Genomic DNA, 13,104 nt, shown 5'->3' with positions numbered 1-13,104 from the left:
ACGTATTGCTTACTGTGTGAGATCTCTATCAGCCACTGATTTCTATGGGACGCATATTGCAGATGATGAATATCTGTTCACAACTGGATGTTTTGTCAGTAAACGATGAGGGTTAACAGTTTCATTTTAATGTTAGGTAGATCACATCAATCATTTTTCTAAATTATTTTTGCCCACAAAAAGAGCTGCGGAATTAAAATATTTTGTGAAGACACTGTATACAGTGGCCTTACTAGAAACAGAAAACTTTCAATTGCTAACCTTCTTAAAATGCTAGTTGTCAGGGTTTGAAGTGGTTTCGATTATTTGTGACTCAGTCAAGACAGAAATTACTCATATTCATGACAGGAAACTCAGAGTAACGAAGTCAGAGTTACTCACTAAGTGACTTATCAGTAAACTCACTAAGTGACTTATCAGTAAACTTTTTCTTGGTTAGTGGCTCCAATTATTGAACACAGTCAATCAGCATTACAGCCAGGCGGCCAGCAACTGCAGAATAAGAAGTCAGAAATCACGGCCAGTGCACTATTGCACGGCTACTATCTATTTTATATATTTTTCTTCCACTGTTTTGTCACTTTCACTTTTGTGTGTGTTTTCTCACTGATTGAAGGGTGTGAGTCCTTCGGCTTGCCCTGACTTCTAGGGGGAAGATGTGTGGCCCTCAGTTTCCTTCCTCCCCTGCCCCTGGAGGGAGTTTCTCTTCGGGAGAGCCCCTCGACCAAGTATTCGATGGTTGGCCTCAGCTGATCTAGAAGAACGGGGTCTGCCAGGCTGGAGTGTTGCGCCCGGGGGGGATCAGGGTAGAGGATTAAAGCTCACCCTTAAGTGCACCTTTTAGTGTGTGTGTTTCACATGCACGTTTTATGTTCAATTATGGGGTTTTTTTTTTTTTTGGTTCAGGTTTTTCACCACTGCGGACTTAAAAAAAAAAAAAAGTCAGCACTGGCAGCCTTGATGTTACTCTTAGGAAAGAATTCCCTATTATATACCAGAGTGTGGTTGTAAATGGGGTTCACTTGGTTGGAACAGAGAGCAGTCGCTAGCGGTGTACCACAAGGCTCTGTACTAGGTCCTGTTCTATTTCATCTATATGCAAGTGATATAACTAAAGGTTTGTTGAGCAAGGTATGTCTTTTTGCTGATGATACAAAGGTGGATATCCCTGGAGGTGTCTGTAACATGGAACATGATTTGGCATTGCTGAAAGATTGGTCAAAGCAGTGGAAACTGCAGTTCAATATTTCTAAATGTAAAATAATGCACCTAGGGAAAAAAAAACCCTGAGAGAATACAGCATTGGGGCACAGTGTTAGCAAGCATTACAGAGGAAAATGATTTGGGGGCACTCATTTCAGATGGTTGCAAAATAAAATTCTAAGATACATCACTAGAGCGACCAGCAGGAGGAAGAAGGTCCTGATTCCACTATATACGTAGATCTTTAGTGAGACCTCATTTAGAATACTTGTGTCCAATTCTGGAGACCTCACTTACACAAAGATATTGAGAAGATGAAGCGAGACCAGAGACGGGTAACAAAAATAATGAAAGGCTTGGGGGATAAGAAATATGTACAGTCTGGAGGAAAGAAGGGAAAGGCGAGACATGATTGAAACCTTTAAATACACCAAGGGGGTGAATAAAATTCAGGAGGGCAGTTTTTTCAGCATAAAACCAAAATCAAGAACACGGGGACATGACCTCAAACTAACTGGAGGAAAGTTCAAAACTAATCTTAGAAAGTATTATTTTACTGAAAGGGTAGTTGATGCTTGGAATAAACTTCCAGCAGAGGTAGTGAGACAGTCAACAGTAAATGGCTTCAAATATGCTTGGGACAAACCTAGATCTATAGTCAGAAAAGAAAGCTAACGAACAAAAAAAAAAAAAGGCAGACTCGAACTACTTGGTCTTTTTCCTGCCGTCACTTTTCTATGTTTAAGATTTTTGTGAGCCAGAAAGAACTAGCCAGCATCAATAGAGGCAACAACAGAGACATCCAAATATTAAGACCCATTTAGTGATAAGGTGTGAAATCCAAAAATATTACAATCAAGGAGCACAAAAAAACTTTCCTTGAGGACAGCCTGGAGATGACAATCGCTGTAAACAAATAGCCTATAATATAATATAATAAGCCTATAATATAATATAATATAATATAATATAATATAATATAATATAATAAGGCCTATATTAAGGCTTACCTGTAGGTAGTATGAATATCTCTTAATCCTTCACAGTTTAGGAGATATTCACACTTCATGCAGCTGATGATGTCCCCATCACATGCGGTCTAAAGGGACGGTCAGTGGCGTAGCGTGGGCTGTCAGCACCCGGGGCAAGGCAAGTAATTTGCGCCCCCAAACCTGCGGGATTTTAGCACTTGAGTCTCTTCCACTAGATTAGTTAAAGAAACCCTTACCCCCTAAGCACTTTAGAGCAGGCCAGGGCCCCCATAGATCACCTTTTAGAGCAGGGTCCCCATAGATCCCCCTTTAGAGAATGGTCCCCATATAATCTATGGGGATATTTCTCTAAAGTGGGGAATCTATGGGGACCCTGCTCTAAAAGGGGATCTATGGGGACCCTGGCCTGCTCTAAAGGGGATCTATGGGGGCCCTGGCCTGCTCTAAAGGGGATCTATGGGGATCCTGCTCTAAAGGGGGGAATCTATGGCATAGATCCCCTTTAGAGCAGGGTCCCTATAGATCCCCCTTTAGAGCAGGCCTGGGCAGGTCCCCCATAGATCCTCATTTACAGCAGGCCAGGGTGAGGTGAAGTCCCCCATATAGATCCCCTCTTACAGCAGGCCAGGGTGAGGTCCCCCATATAGATCCCCCCTTACAGCAGGCCAGGGTGAGGTCCCCCATATAGATCCCCCCTTACAGCAGGCCAGGGTGAGGTCCCCCATATAGATCCCCCCTTACAGCAGGCCAGGGTGAGGTCCCCCATATAGATCCCCCCTTACAGCAGGCCAGGGTGAGGTGAGGTCCCATCCCCCATATAGATCACCCCCTTTACAGTAGGCCAGGGTGAGGGGGATCTATATGGGGGACCCCGGACCTCACCTCACCCTGGCCTGCTGTAAGGGGGAGATCTATATGGGGGACGGGACCTCTCCTCACCCTGGCCTGCTGTAAGGGGGGATCTATATGGAGGACCTCACCTCACCCTGGCCTGCTGTAAGGGGGGGATCTATATGGGGGACCTCACCACACCCTGGCCTGCTGTAAGGGGGGATCTATATGGGGGACCTGGTCCCCCATATAGATCCCCCTTACAGCAGGCCAGGGTGAGGTCCCCCATATAGATCCCAGGTCCCCCATATAGATCCCCCCTTACAGCAGGCCAGGGTGAGGTGAGGTCCGGACCCTGGCCTGCTGTAGGGGGGGATCTATATGGGGGACCCCAAAGTGACCTCACCTCACCCTGGCCTGCTGTAAGGGGGGATATATATGGGGGACCTCACCTCACCCTGGCCTACTGTAAGGGGGGATCTATATGGGGGATCATGTCTCCCATATAGATCCCCCCTTACAGCAGGCAAGGGTGAGGTGAGGTCCCATCCCCCATTTAGATCTCCCCCCTTACAGCAGGCCAGGTTCCCCATAAAATAGATCCCCTCTCTGAGGATCCTCTATGAGTAGCGCTACATAATCATATGGCTCCATTTAAATACATTCTTCTGTGCCTTTTATGTACACTTTCCACATATAGTTGCATACTATTCAGTGTTCTTCTTCTCACACACACACTCAGTCAGTCAGTCTAGTCACTACTAGCACTACACAGCCAGCCCACTGAGCCCAATACTACTCCAGTCAGTCCTGACTCCTGTAACTCGTGACTCCTACCTTTTTTTTCACCGGCTGTCCCGGACCCGATCACAGCAGGCTAGGTTTTCTCCTCCAGGTCCTCCTAGGTTTTCCTCCTGCAGCATCTGTCACCACTGGCTCTCTCCTCTCTGGCCTGTGTCACCTGCCGCCGCTGCCAGCTTCTTCTGCTGCTGCCTGGGCTGGTCTGGTGTAGTTCTCTCCCGCGCTCAGCGCTGCGCTGGGCGGCCGCTGCACTGTCCCTCCCCCAGATAGTCCCTCGCTCTCTGCACCGCACCACACGCCTGGCACCCCCCCACCCCCCTCCACAGTGGGCGGCGACCCGGCGGCTCATATTGGATTCGCACAGCCAGCACTGCAGTGACAGTGAGTGAGCCAGGCAGGAGCAGAGAGCTGCGAGTGCGAGCGCGCCCCCCCAGATGGTGCGGCCGGCCCCCCCTGCACCCCCCATGCTACGCCACTGGGGACGGTATACCTGTGCCGTTAATTCAAAGCTCCAGGCCGCGGTCTGTGACGCCTGTGCGCATGAATGGGAGTGACGTCATTGCAGCGCGGCCAATCAGACAGCCGGAGGACATGAACCTGGATGGAAGACCAGGTGAACATGGAAGCATTTGTTAGAGCTCACAGCACGGCAGTACAGGGCTTAATTATAAGGTAGTAGGGTTTTTTTAATAAGGAAAATTTTGCACGGTTTACTTACTCTTTTTATAGAGACACTGTCACCTTGCCTATGTATGAGCTAGGTGACAGTATCTTATTACCTGCTGCAGGGAATAGTCAGGACAGAGTCTAAAAGCGCTTTGTAAATTTCAGGACTGGACGAACAGAAATACAAATGCTTTGTTAGGTAAGACAGCTCCTATATGTATATTTTGCAGTTTACCTAGAGTTCAGTTTTACTGTGATGTTAATAAAATAAATAGCTAAGTTATATGAGAGAGAGGTAAAAAACAAAATTACTGCCAGTCAACCTCATTAGTAGTTTGCCATAAGCACAGCAGGTACTGGAAACAAAAACTGGAGCTGATGTGGACCATCCACAGAATGCTTAATATCAGAGCCACTGGAGACACAACTCTAGGGGGTTTTGGAGTTGGGTGAAGGTAGCATGCATACAGGTGCATCTGAGATAAGTTTGAGATGCTTTGGAGGTTCTTCTTCCTGATATTCTTCTAACTTTATATGACCTTCTTCTCAGCTTTCTGAAGACTTCAATGTTTAAATTGCCTCCCTCTTTGATATTTAACACACAACCCAAAAATGGTAACTTGAGTTATACATCTAAAAACAAAATTCAGAAGGTGTTCCTGAAAACACGACATACCATTGTATATAATTTCTTAGGATTCCAGTAGCCTCCTCAGTTGGCATACAAATGAAAAAGGATATGGCATCACAGAACCCCATCTGCCTCTAACTTCAATTCACAAGCCTTGTTAACAAATTCTTTAGAGTTTTATGTGTGCTGTACCATATTGCCAACTCAGGGAGCTAGTATTGTAAACAGATATTTAGAAATGTTAATGCTTCTGACAAATGACCTTAGAGGTGCTCCTTCCTTACGTGTCCTCAGGAGCAGTGGCGGCTGGTGAAGTTTTAAGATGGGGGGGCGCAAGACCCTGCCCTTCTATTTTGACCCCTCCCATTTCTCAGAAGCCCCACCCCTTTATAGACTCCACCCATTTTGCCCCCTGTATTTTGCTTGCGTGAACAAATTCTCCCAATATATCACATATTAAGGGGTCCATCAGTACTAGTATATCCCATAATAGGGAGCAGGGGCCAATCTAATGTTCCATCCCCCAATATAATGTTACCCCTCAACAAAGGGAGGCAATTAAATTGTCAGCCAATAAATCCATAGTCATGAAACAGGCAGACAAGGGTGGAAATATTGTCATCATGGACAATGCCCAATACGTCCAAATGTGTACCCATATCTTAAAAAACCATAATTGGTACAGACGTATCACATCCAACATTGTGTCAAAATATCATCAAGAGTTTTACCAACTAACTGATCTGGCTTATCTAAACAACATAATCCCCAAACACACTTGGGAATTTATCCGCACCAAATTTCCTATAACACCTTTTATGGACTCCCCAAGGTGCATAAAAATCCCACAAACCCTCCTGGTAGACCCATTATTTCGGGTCGTAGGTCTATCTCAGAGAATGCAAGTAGATTAATAGACACATTTCTCCAGCCCTTTGCGCTGAGTTTACCATCCTTTACCAAAGACACCATTCATTTTCTTTATAAAATTGAAAACATTCTTATCTCTCCAGCTGCTCTTCTGGTCACTATAGACGTAGAAGCATTGTACTGTTCAATACCTCACGACAAAGGCGTCGCAGCTGACATTATTTCACGTTGTGCACCTCAGGATGCCTACAGTGAATTCATACTCAACCTTTTACAATATATTCTCACTCACAACATCTTCACTTTCAATTGCTCCCACTACCTCCAGGTACAGGGAGTAGCAATGGGCACATGTTGTGCACCGTCCTACGCTAACCTGTACCTGGGGGAGTGGGAGGAATTCTTCCTTGGGGATGAAGCATTATCTATGTACACTGACCATATACAGCTATGGAATCGCTACATAGATGATGTCTTCCTAATTTGGGAGGGTCCCCAGGAGTTACTAGATGCCTGCCTGGAGAGAATGAACAAAAACGATTTTAATCTTTCATTTACAATGAAATAAGAAATAATGGAAACTCAGATGATTCGTTCCACAAGTCCTTCAGTTTATAGTCTATATACAAAGATGATAGCAATGTGATAGGTTGTGTCACCATAAAATGTCCATCCACAATATGCAGCCTTCCCAAGGGGATTAGAAGCAAAATCTAACAGAGCTACAGAATATAAGAGAGATGAGAGGTGCCTCGAAGTGTAGCAATATGGTTACATTTAATGAAGGTTCAATATTTAGCAACTCACATGGTTGATGATTAAATCAGGCACATCCAAGTATGCAGGCATCTGGGGTAAAGTTGTCCACATAGACCATCCTCTGCCCAGCCATCTTCATCATCCCTTCCCTGCTGCACTCCACGAGTGATTCAAAGCCTCGCTTTCAGATCACTCTACTGCAGGCTATTCTTCCCGGTCACGATTGCAGACTGACATCAGTGAGAGCCGGTGGTTCAGAAGATGGTCTATGTGGACAGCTTTACCCCGGATGCCTGCATACTTAGGTGTGCCTATTTTAATCATCAACCATGTGAGTTGCTAAATGTTGAACCTTCATTAAATGTAACCATATTGCTACACTTCGAGGCACCTCTCATCTCTCTTATATTCTGTAGCTCTGTTAGATTTTGCTTCTAATCCCCTTGGGAAGGCTGCATATTGTGGATGGACATTTTATGGTGACACAACCTATCACATTGCTATCATCTTTGTATATAGACTATAAACTGAAGGACTTGTGGAACGAATCATCTGAGTTTCCATTATTTCTTATGGGGAAATTCGCTTTGATATAAGAGTGCTTTGGATTACAAGCATGTTTCCAGAACGAATTATGCTCGCAATCCAAGGTTTTACTGTAACTACTAATAATAATCAATAAACCCCTAAAAAAAAAAAAATAAATAAATAACTAAAACACCCTAACACAATAAATACTTTTTTTTTATGTTTATTTATTGTCAATTTATATTTTTAGTGTTTGGGTGTTTATTATTCATTTTCTGTTAATATTAATAATAGTTTTTCATATTTTTTAAGGTGGGGGGTTAATATTTATTGAATATGTATGATTACATATTAATTTATTTTATTTGAGGATTTGTAGTTTGTGTATTTATTTTACATTTATTTATTCATATATTACTTTAGGTTTTACATTTGTCCATTTGAGCAGGAAATTGCGCAAAAACATGTTCCGAAAAATGCGTGAATACGCACACTAACGCATGAATAGTGCGTTTCCATTCATTTCTATGAGAATAAAAACTAGGCCAAAAACACTCAAATCTGCACGATTCAAATTAAAAAAAACTCTGGAACTTTTTTGAGCTTCAGGTGACTTGTAGCGGAGATGGCACCCGTCTTCATAGAGAATAATTGATTTGGTGTCTCCTCCAGCCTTTTGGAGCTTCCAGCTACAAAACGCTGAGGTGTAAATGGGGCTCGTCTCATTTTGCAATCAACTGAAAATAAAATCAGATTTTATAGTGTGTGGCCACAGTTTAACATCCCCAAGATAAAGTTACTTTAACCACCCGTGTTACAGTTCATTACACAGAGAGACCAAGAGCCTTACCTGACCAGGAACTCACAGATCCGCCATCTTGCTACACCCAGAAATAACGAGGAGGACTTTCAGTCTGGGGCTTCACTGGAAAGTAAATGGTTTTGCTGCTGAGAGATTTAACTACTTGTTGCCCATCATCAAATTAGTTTTCAATGTGTTATAAATGTGGATGTTTAAATCACTGCACAAGCTGATCCAGTGTGGCCTTAAGGCTTGATTACACTAGCAGTGATGGCTGAAGCTCCTCTGAAAAGGGATTGCTCAGATTGCTTTTCAGAGATGTTTGATAGGCAGTAATATGTTGCCTCCTCACCATCTGTTTTAACCCCCCCCCCCCCCCAAAAAAACTACACTACCATGCCACAAATGCATGCCTAGTGCACGGTTGCAGCAAAGCTTTAATGGGTCACGTTCGGCAGACAATAGGGGGTAACACTCCTGCCGCAGCAATGCATCACCGCCGCAATAAGTGTACACCTCCAGCCACTGCCTTTGCAGGTAAAGGGGGTGTGGTTGGGGGGTGGTAAAACAAGGTTAAACTCTGTGGTTTTACTGCCCCCCCCCCCAAACAAACCTCAAGGGTCCTTGCATACGGTAGTGGTGTCAGGGGCGTAACTACAGGGGTTGCAGGGGTCGCAAATGCAACCGGGCCCCATGCTCCAGGGGGCCTGTGCGGCTCCCATATACACCTGGATAGGAGGGGCGGCGGGGGCAGCATGTAGAGAAATCACTGTCCTCCTTTTTCCTCCTGTAGCTGCAGGAGGAAAATGGAGGAGATTGGTTCCTCTGTATGCCCTGGCATTCCACCACAGTGGGGAGGCCCCAAGATGGCAGGAAGGGGGCCCACTGCATAACTTGTGAAAGGGTCCCACTGCGGGACCATAATAAAGGGCCCCGCAATGAGAGTAAAGGGCCCCAGAATCAGTGGGAAGAGCCCCAGGCTTGAAGGGAAGGGCCCCGGCCAGGGGTCCGGGGGGCCCTTGATGGTTTCTTGCATTGGGGCCCTGAAGGTTCTAGTTACGCCTCTGAGTGGTGCATGAACACCAGATCTTCCTGGCAGAAAGTCCCTGTGCATAAAAAAAACGCAAGTATGGTCAGTATTGTGCGTGTGTTTAGTAGTAAAAATTCTATCTGTAACATAATCTACCACGCAAAAGGGAGGCGTGGTTTACACACATAAATATTCACCAGCAATGCACATTTTTGCAATTTTTTTTACTGATCTAAATGCGGCGCTAGTTTACTGACATTTATGCATTTGTGCCCACATCTTTATGGTTGGTGAAGGGCGCATAATGTCATGATGTGGGGTTCAGAGCAGGATGGTCCTTCAGGTACCCACGTTGCTACCTGGTGACATCATTACTTGACTTTGGTTGTCCATCGGCAGGGTCCCTATGGTTCTAGAAGGGCACGTGTTGACGTCATGATGAGGGGTGAAAACAAGACCAGTAAGCATCCTCCCCAGACTGCCATGGTGGATCACCAATCTTCACTCCCAGAAGAAAAGTCATGGAGGGTGGAGAAGCTTTGAGCGACTGAGCGGCTAAAGCTGGCTTACACATTATACAATTTTTTTTTTGTTCAATTTCCTTTAAATTTACCTTCAACTATGTAGTAAAAGGGCCTGTCTAATTGCATACAATTTGAAACTTTTTTAGGTTTGACCTCATATTATATGTTTTTGGTAAATGTAAATGAAAATTGAATGTAGCACCCTCCTAGGTAGGTGTTAGGTTGGTAAAAGCTAGCATCTCCATCTGCTTATCAGGGGAGCCTGATCAGTAGTTATGCCTGCCGCATGTGTCCATGTGGGATTCATTAGGGCTGAGGGAGTGTACCCACTGTATCCAATAGGGGAGCCTGTTGAACAGTGGAGGAAACCCAGTCAGTGACACACAGGCTTTGTAACTATCCCAGTGGGTTGGCACAGACAGCGATGCATCCTGGGATATGTTATAAAAGCCAAGGGCACATGTGACAGGGTGTCTTTGGGCAGAAGCCAGGTCCCAGGAGGAGGGTTATGGCTGTCTCTCCTCTTGTCTGTATGGAAGGTGGCCACGGGCAGTCGGCATAGTGAGCCTGAAGTGTGGTGCTGAGCCAGTAGGTCCAGTGGATGCTGACAAGCGGAGTTGAAGGCAGAGCAACCTTGGGAAAAACAGTTTCCGTGAGTACTGGGAAGCTTGTCATAGGTCTGCCCAGGAAGAGGACCACTCCAGTGAGAGTCAGTGGGCAGGGGCTAGCACACACCGCAAGTGAGAAAGGGGGTGCCAAGTTAGAGAAATTATCACAGCATCACATTCTTTATCTTCACTTCAGTCGCAGGGTGAAGCAGCGGCCTTGCCACACACTACAGCTAGTTGTCCTCAGAATTGTGCATAGTTCATAGTTGGAGTATCCCACTCATCCCTTCTCCCATCCCAGTTCTAAATAAAACACAAAAACCAAATCCCCTGGACTGTTCATTGTCTGAGCCAAGCACCTAAAGTGATAAGTTTCCACAGACTGTTGCTACGGGTAACCCAGGGGAATCCAGAAAGTACAATTCTCAGCAGCTCTCTAGGGGGCAGCACTACATGTATAATGCATAGCCAGTTTTAGACTTGCAGTACATGGTAGAAATAATGGCATCTACGTCTTCACCGTTGGGATTATGTGTACTCCATAAGTCAACAAACTGCTACGGCAGTGCAAAGGCCACCAGCAGCTTGGCCAAGTGGGTGATTGGTTCTTTGACAAGCACATGATTGTTTTCTCAGTCCAACACTGGGTGTCTGACCGACTTCTTTTTGACCTCCAAATCTCTGGAGAAAGACTTTTGGATGGACAGATTTGGTGTCTTATGGAGAGATCGGTTGTAGACATAATGTTGGTCAACTAACTGGTATGGCAGTGCATATGCCACCTGCCACATGGCAAGGTGGGTGATTGCTCACATGATTCTTTTCTCAGCAATGGATGACCAACCAACTTCTTTTTGACCTCCAAACCTCATAATCATCATCAGCATCCTCCTATCGTCTTTGGCCGTATGGTAGATTGTTTTTAGATGTAGATGTGTGTAAATATGATCAGCATTATGTAAATCATTTTAACAACAAATGTTGGGCCACGTGTACACTGGACGTTTGAAAACCTCTTCTGGACGCTGGAACTTGACAGCTAGTAAACGCAGTTAAAAAAAATCCGTTTGACCCAGGGGCAGACTGGCAACTTTCAGGCCAGGGGGCAAGTACAAACCAAAGGCCCATGGTGAAGCGACTCAGCCCCCCTCCAACTCTCACTCTTCTCGTCCTCCCCCTGACCCCATTCCAAGCTGAAGTTCTTCTCAAGATACTCTCTACTTACCGGCTGAATCCGGGTTCCCAACCTGGCCAGCAGGGGGTGGTTGGGTGGAGCTGGGGGGAGAAGAATCTCCAGTGGGGCATGGAACCGGCCTATGCTCAGACACAGCTTACACCAGCCATGCTGGGGTGGAAAGGCCTGCACTCTGTCCTGGTCTTAATCCCGCACTCAGTAGGTCAGCGGTTGGGACTTTTTACTTCTCTTCATCAGGATTCCCTTAGGCATGTCTGTGGCAGGAGTGCAGCCTTTTTATGGGGCATCAGAGCGGCCCAGGGGGCAACTGTCCCCCCCTCCCGCCCTAGTCCTCCACTGGTTTGACCACTTTTACATGTAACAGTTTTTACTGATCTCTTTCGCTCTCGTTTTTCCCTATTGCAAATGGTCAGCAATGTTTTCCTATTATGACAAAATAAAAGTAACAGTGTAACACTTTAAAGGTAGTGCAGTGAACATCAAAAGGAATATTGATATTCCAATAAAACCATTAAAATATGGTTAAAATATGATTGAAAGTCCATAAACATGGAAAACAAAAGTCCATAAACAAACGCCCAGTGCTGGTATTCATGAAAAAGATTGGTGAAAAGCTCTTATTAAGGTTTAGTAATATCTTCCTTATTCCAAGGACTAGTTTCCATCCACCAAATCAGGTGCAAGTGACCCCGCTTCCAATGAATGTCAAACTCACCAGCTAATGTTGCCTTCCATTTGCATGGTCGGCATAATCACCTTTTAATTAGTATGACAGTTCCAAGACAGTTCAGGGCCAGTTAACACAAGTAGGAGTAGGTGTTTAGGTCAGTGGTCCTCAACTCCGGTCCTCAGGGCCCACTAACAGCCCAGATTTTAAGTATTACCTTAGGGAGATGCAGACTAGAGTACTGCAATCACTGAGCAGCAAATTATATCACCTGGGATGAATTTCAGTTATCTTGAAAACCTGGCCTGTTGGTGGGCCCTGAGGACCACTGTTTTAGGCAATATAAATCATTGTGTGGTATAAAAGCCAAATGCTTCTCTCACCACCAACGGATGTCATCTGCACATCCCGGTGTTTGTGTAGCCGTCTAACCACGCCCGACGCGTTTCATCACAGGGGGACAGAAGAGACAAAACGCGTCAGAGCATGGTTAGACGGCGACACAAACCCCGGGATGTGTAGCGGACATCCATTAGTGTTGAGAGAAGCATTTGGTTTTCATACCGCACAGTGATTTATATTGCGTATAGGTATAATGTGTATAGTTTACAAATATATAAATGGGAGACATTGGCTAGCCGGAATGTGGGCGTTGTACGAGTCACGTTGGTTTATCACCTACACATGGTGAAGGGCTCTGGGGTTGCATCTGGTTATAGAGAAAAAAAAATTTCTCTTTTTCTAAAATCCTAAACTTTTGCTACGTGCAACAGCCCACACACATGGTGGCTGGGGTTTCTGGGCTTGCTGTGCACTCCTAGCACAGTGACTGCACTGTGACAGACAGCTTGCGGTCTCTATCATTGGGAATAGTGGCACAGGCTCTCAATTATGCGACAGCCAACATGTGATCAGGAAGTCCATCCCACCTCTAGGTGTCAAGATCTACTAAAGGGCCACCAGGGAGAGTTTTACCCAGGGAGAGTTTTACCATTTC

The sequence above is a fragment of the Pelophylax lessonae genome, assembly GCF_965119305.1.
Source record: "Pelophylax lessonae genome assembly, chromosome: 12".
Classification (NCBI taxonomy): Eukaryota; Metazoa; Chordata; class Amphibia; order Anura; family Ranidae; genus Pelophylax; species Pelophylax lessonae.
This window is presented reverse-complemented; position numbering follows the sequence as displayed.